This window comes from Eumetopias jubatus, unplaced genomic scaffold (assembly GCF_037043125.1).
Source record: "Eumetopias jubatus isolate StellerSeaLion01/CBP00866 unplaced genomic scaffold, mEumJub1_p1.0 scaffold_2, whole genome shotgun sequence".
In the NCBI taxonomy this organism is placed as follows: domain Eukaryota; kingdom Metazoa; phylum Chordata; class Mammalia; order Carnivora; family Otariidae; genus Eumetopias; species Eumetopias jubatus.
In genome coordinates, this window is record NW_028274808.1 from 154,887,533 (window position 1) to 154,894,229 (window position 6,697).

Here is a 6,697-nt window from a genome sequence, read left to right on the forward strand (position 1 = left end):
TTTGGAAGTTTTTTTATAAACAACCTGAAACTGCCATATGGCACAGTATTTGCATTTTGGGGCATTATCCAGGTAAGTGGAAACATGTTCACAAAAGTTGTACACAAATACTCAAAGCAGACTTACTCCTGATAATCATAAGACTAGAATAAACCCAGATGTCTTTCAAAAGGTTAAGCAAATCATAGAGCAACCATACTGTGGAGTATTACTCAGCAAATAAAAAGGAACAAACCAGAGCTGCTAGGATCAGTTCCCCCGGGTTTCACCGTCCGAGACTTCTTTCGGGGCACCCCAAGCAGCAAACCAAGATGGAGTATGAGTGGAAACCTGACGAGCAAGGGCTTCAGCAAATCCTGCAGCTGCTGAAGGAGTCCCAGTCCCCAGACACCACCATCCAGAGAACCGTGCAACAAAAACTGGAACAACTCAATCAATATCCAGATTTTAACAACTACCTGATTTTTGTTCTTACAAAATTAAAATCTGAAGATGAACCCACAAGATCATTGAGTGGTCTCATTTTGAAGAATAACGTGAAAGCACATTTTCAGAACTTCCCAAATGGTGTGACAGACTTTATTAAGAGTGAATGTTTAAACAATATTGGTGACTCCTCTCCTTTGATTAGAGCCACTGTAGGTATTTTGATTACAACCATAGCCTCCAAAGGAGAATTGCAGAATTGGCCTGACCTCCTACCGAAACTCTGTAGCCTATTGGATTCTGAAGATTACAACACTTGTGAAGGAGCATTTGGCGCCCTTCAGATCTGTGAAGATTCTGCTGAGATTTTAGATAGTGATGTGTTAGATCGTCCTCTTAACATCATGATCCCCAAATTTTTACAGTTCTTCAAGCACAGTAGTCCAAAAATAAGGTCTCATGCTGTTGCATGTGTCAATCAGTTTATCATCAGTAGGACTCAAGCTCTGATGTTGCACATTGATTCTTTTATTGAGAACCTCTTTGCATTGGCTGGTGATGAAGAACCAGAGGTACGGAAAAATGTGTGCCGGGCACTTGTGATGTTGCTTGAAGTTCGAATGGATCGCCTGCTTCCTCACATGCATAACATAGTTGAGTACATGCTACAGAGGACGCAAGATCAAGATAAAAATGTGGCTTTAGAAGCCTGTGAATTCTGGCTCACTTTGGCTGAGCAACCCATATGCAAAGATGTACTCGTAAGGCATCTTCCTAAATTGATTCCTGTATTAGTGAATGGCATGAAGTACTCAGATATAGATATTATCCTACTTAAGGGTGATGTTGAAGAAGATGAAACAATTCCTGATAGTGAACAGGATTAAGGCCACGTTTTCATCGATCAAGGACAGTGGCTCAGCAGCATGATGAAGATGGAATTGAAGAGGAAGATGATGACGATGATGAAATTGATGATGATGATACAATTTCTGACTGGAATCTAAGAAAATGTTCTGCTGCCCTAGATGTTCTTGCAAATGTGTATCGTGATGAGCTTTTGCCACACATTTTGCCCCTTTTGAAAGAATTACTTTTTCATCATGAATGGGTTGTTAAAGAATCCGGCATCTTGGTTTTAGGAGCAATTGCTGAAGGTTGTATGCAAGGCATGATTCCATACCTGCCTGAGCTCATTCCTCACCTTATTCAGTGCCTCTCTGATAAAAAGGCTCTTGTGCGTTCCATAACGTGCTGGACTCTTAGCCGCTATGCACACTGGGTAGTCAGCCAGCCCCCCGATACATACCTGAAGCCATTAATGACAGAATTGCTAAAGCGAATCCTGGACAGCAACAAGAGAGTACAAGAAGCTGCCTGCAGTGCCTTTGCTACCTTAGAAGAGGAGGCTTGTACGGAACTTGTTCCTTACCTTGCTTCTATACTTGATACCTTGGTCTTCGCGTTTAGTAAATACCAGCATAAGAACCTGCTCATTCTTTATGATGCCATAGGAACTTTAGCAGATTCAGTAGGACATCGTTTAAACAAACCAGAATATATTCAGATGCTAATGCCTCCACTGATCCAGAAATGGAACATGTTAAAGGATGAAGATAAAGATCTCTTCCCTTTACTTGAGTGCCTATCTTCAGTTGCCACAGCCCTGCAGTCTGGTTTCCTTCCATACTGTGAACCTGTGTACCAGCGTTGTGTAAACCTAGTACAGAAGACTCTTGCACAAGCCATGCTGAACAATGCTCAACCAGATCAATATGAGGCTCCTGATAAAGATTTTATGATAGTGGCTCTTGATTTACTCAGTGGTCTGGCTGAAGGACTTGGAGGCAACATTGAACAGCTAGTAGCCCGAAGTAACATTCTAACGCTAATGTATCAATGCATGCAGGATAAAATGCCAGAAGTTCGACAGAGTTCCTTCGCCCTGTTAGGTGACCTGACGAAAGCTTGCTTTCAGCATGTTAAGCCTTGTATAGCTGATTTCATGCCTATACTGGGAACCAACCTAAATCCAGAGTTCATTTCAGTCTGCAATAATGCCACATGGGCAATTGGAGAAATCTCCATTCAAATGGGTATAGAGATGCAGCCTTATATTCCTATGGTGTTGTACCAGCTTGTAGAAATCATTAACAGACCCAACACACCAAAGACGTTGTTAGAGAATACAGCAATAACAATTGGTCGTCTTGGTTACGTTTGTCCTCAAGAGGTGGCCCCCATGCTACAGCAGTTTATAAGACCCTGGTGCACCTCTCTGAGAAACATCAGGGACAATGAGGAAAAGGATTCAGCCTTCCGTGGGATTTGCACCATGATCAGTGTGAACCCCAGCGGAGTAATCCAAGATTTTATATTTTTTTGTGATGCTGTTGCATCATGGATTAACCCAAAAGATGATCTGAGAGACATGTTCTGTAAGATCCTTCATGGATTTAAAAATCAAGTTGGGGATGAAAATTGGAGGCGTTTCTCTGACCAGTTTCCGCTTCCCTTAAAAGAGCGTCTTGCAGCTTTTTATGGTGTTTAATCTCATACACTTAAGCTGCAGTCCCATAATTAGGGGTCCTTCGGTCTTGGAGACTATGAGGGAGCCTCTGCACCCAGGGAAAATGTTACCCTTTACAGGGGGGAAGGGTAAACCAGTAGGGAATACAGTACAATCCCAACCCTACTGGGAGGGGCGGGAGGGAGGTGTTGCCGTCACTGTATTAAGTTGATGTTGGGAAACGTTTTAACATCTGGAGCCTTTGTGGGTGGAAATCTGTCTCCAATTACAACTCCGCACTGGATGTGAAGAAGCAAAAAAAACAAAAACAAAAAAACAAAACAAACAAAAAACAAAACCTATTCAGTCTACTCACAAAACAGTACATCCTGGAATATTATGGGGAATTGTACCAAAACAAGAACCACATAAATGATGCATAGGGATAATAAGAAAGAGGAAAAATTCTATAGCGCACAATAAAGGAAACCTAAGAATGGGGGTTACAAACAGTAAAGAAGCTTTTTTTTTTCCCCTTAATTTAAAGATTTTTCTAAATTTTCCCACGTGTTGGGGATTTGTTTTTGCATGCTGATGAAGAACTACACAAATGAAGCTAACAGAATTAAAATCAGCTTGCCTACCCATAGTAGAAGCAGGTTCTTGGAAGTTACAATTTAAGGTACCCCAAAAAAAGTTGGAAATAAAATGAAACAAATTTAAGCAATGAAGCACCCTGTGAAATGCCAAATGAGTCACTCCTTTTACCTTTGTGGGGTGGGCAGGGAGGGAGGAATAAATGGGGTTGGGCGTATCAGACTAAAGATGGACATCTTGATTTTGCATTATAACATTAATGTAGTGGATATAATTTGATGGTTGTACTTCATTAGATTTAATTTCTAGGCCAAGACGTTCTTTTTAAAGTGCAGTTTAAGGTTCAGGCATGCATTCTGGCTCATAGTGATTGAAAGTACTTTAAATTAGTGGGAAAGTAGCATGCTTGCATCACATAGAGTGAGATTGGTATTCATTTACCTCTGTTGCGCCAGTTTGTGTTGCAGTTTACCAATTCAATATAGCCCTGCATTTAAAATTCCTTTTTAAGATTTGTGGATTTTTTATTTTTATTAAGAATATAGATATAAAGTACTGTAGTTTACAGCTAGGCCTTGAAATATCTTTTTAGGATCTTGTTAGGAGTAAGATTGATATTGTATCGTGTGTAACCTGCACAAAGTGGAAAGCTGATATACCTGTGCAGAATCTTTGCCGATGTGCTGTCAGTGTGATGTGCTTTCTGCATGGTTATATACTACTAGTGATGTTATCAGAACTGCTAAAACTTACAATACATGGTAAAAGATCTGTAAGAGGCTGCACAAATGTTAGTCGGCACATAAAGACAATTGTAGAAGTTGAAGACATGATTGCTATATTTCAATGTTTATTCCCACTCAACATATTGCCTTCTAAGCTTTCTTTTTTTGTTCAAAGCATGATCTTAAAGATATGTTTAAGTTAATGGATGTAATGCAGGGTTCCTACACTGTATTGGCTCATGTTGGTGGCCCTCTGTGCCCTAGATATATGCACACAGGGTGCAAGTAAACAGCTACAGAGTGAAAGTAGGTTTGGATCCTCCTCATTTCATTTGTTTAGCTTTTCTGTTATTTTTCTCTACTTACATGTATTCCTGTGAATAAATCCTTGTTAAGTTAACCCTTTACTTTTCCTTCCATGTGTATTTTCTTATATACTGTGAATGTGAAAACCTAACTGGTACACTTGATCTTGTGTCCATATGAAAGTGCAAGTCTTTATTAATTTGGATTGCCTGAACAGTGTATCCCATGATGATGAAGGAAAATGGAGAGATTTTTCTTTTTAACTCTGCTGGTCAGAGATGAAGCCAACACCTTTCCATTTTTCAATGCTGCATATTTAATCTGCAATAAAAATGTTAAGCCATAACAACCTTTTTATATTTTAGTTTGTCACCTTTGCATTGCAGAATAAATCCTGAATAACCATTAAAAAAAAAAAGGAACAAACCATTGAGACAAAGAAAACTTGGATGACTTTATGTTGAGAGAAAAAAATTCCTAAAGATTAAATACTGTCTGATTCCACTTATACAGCAATGTTAAAATGACAAAATTATAAAACTGGAGAAGGAATTAGTGATGTCTAGGGATTAGAGAAATGGGGTGGGATACTGGGAGGTGAGCACAACATGAAAAATCCTTGTGGAGATGCAAGTGTTCTATGTTATGGCTCTGTAAATGTCAGGATACTGGTTGTGAATATTTTGCAATATGGAACCATTGGGGAAACTGGATGAAGTGTACATAGAACCTCTCTGTATTATTTCTTACAATTGCATATGAATCTACCATTTTCTCCAAATACAATTTACTTTAAAAAAGTAAATGTAGCAAGCTTGCAGGATATAATAGCAACATATGAAAACCAGTTACATTTTTGTATATTAGCAGCAAACATTTGCAAAATAAAATGTTTTTTAAAAATCCATTTTCTATAATATAAAAAAAGGAATTTTATGCCTAGGAAAAGAAAAACAGAACAGGAGGAGCAAACAGGGACTTTAAAGACTCTTCTACAGTTTTGTGTCTTGAGATAGAATGTGGGTTCATGGCATATATTTTACTAATATTCTTTAAGCAGTATTAAAAATAGGGGCACCTGGGTGGCTCAGTCGGTTAAGCATCTGCCTTTGGCTCAGGTCATGATCCCAGAGTCCTGGGATCTAGCCCCACACTGGGATCCGTGTTCAGTGGGGAGTCTGCTTCTCCCTCTTCCTTTGCCTCCCCCACACCCTGCTTGTGCTCTCTCTTAAATAAATAAAATCTTTAAAAAAAGTATAATTAGCTTTATAAGATATGATATACTTACCAAAATAATATATTGATGGCAAATATCAGAACCCTAGATTTCTATTTTATTCATGTTAAGATTTAATTTTTATCTTACATAAGTGCTCAGGAAAAAAGTTCTCTAGTTTTGAAACAAAAATGATTTTTTTTTGCAAAGATGCTTTTGCCACTTTCTATCTGCCTTGTTTTTCTATTTTTAATCTAGACTCCATTTATTAATGGTAGCTTGTTTTGTAATGATTGTAGAAATACACAAATAAATATGTCATTGATCATTTTAGTTTTTTTTTTAATAAAAATACATATGAACTGTCATGTCCCAGTGTCCCTTGACTAGAAATGGCAAAGGATATAATCTTCTTAAAGTACTTGATCTTGCTCCAGGATGATCTAATAAAGTGTCATCATTTGAAAACACATGGAAAGAGTTTTATCAATATTTTACTTATATAAAAAATAAACTAAAAATGCCATTTTTAGGTCAGTAGTTCTTAAAATTAGTATGCATATGATCAACTGGAAGTGTTGTTAAAAAATTATTGGACCAATCCTTACGGTTTCTGATTTAGTAGATCGGATGTGGATGAGACCTGATAATTTTTATTTGTAACATGTTTCCAGAAGAACAACTATCCAAGATCATTGGTATGAGGTATCTATAATCACTGGTGTGAGAGTCCATTAAATCTATTTATTTATATATGTGTATTTATTTGTATATGTAAATATATGTATTTGTACTTTATATATACATAGATGTATATTTACTTTATGTGTGTGTCTATATGCAAATATGCATAAGGATATATATAGATAGGTACAAATACAGGCATATGTACACATGTGTGTATCGCACACATACATG

The 6,697-nt window shown here is 37.7% G+C and overlaps 1 pseudogene; it reads left to right on the top strand.

Annotated features, from left to right (window-relative positions):
• The first annotated feature begins 243 nt into the window (after positions 1 to 243).
• On the top strand, positions 244 to 3,153 carry LOC114206854 (transportin-1 pseudogene; annotated as a pseudogene).
• The last annotated feature ends 3,544 nt before the right edge of the window (positions 3,154 to 6,697 follow it).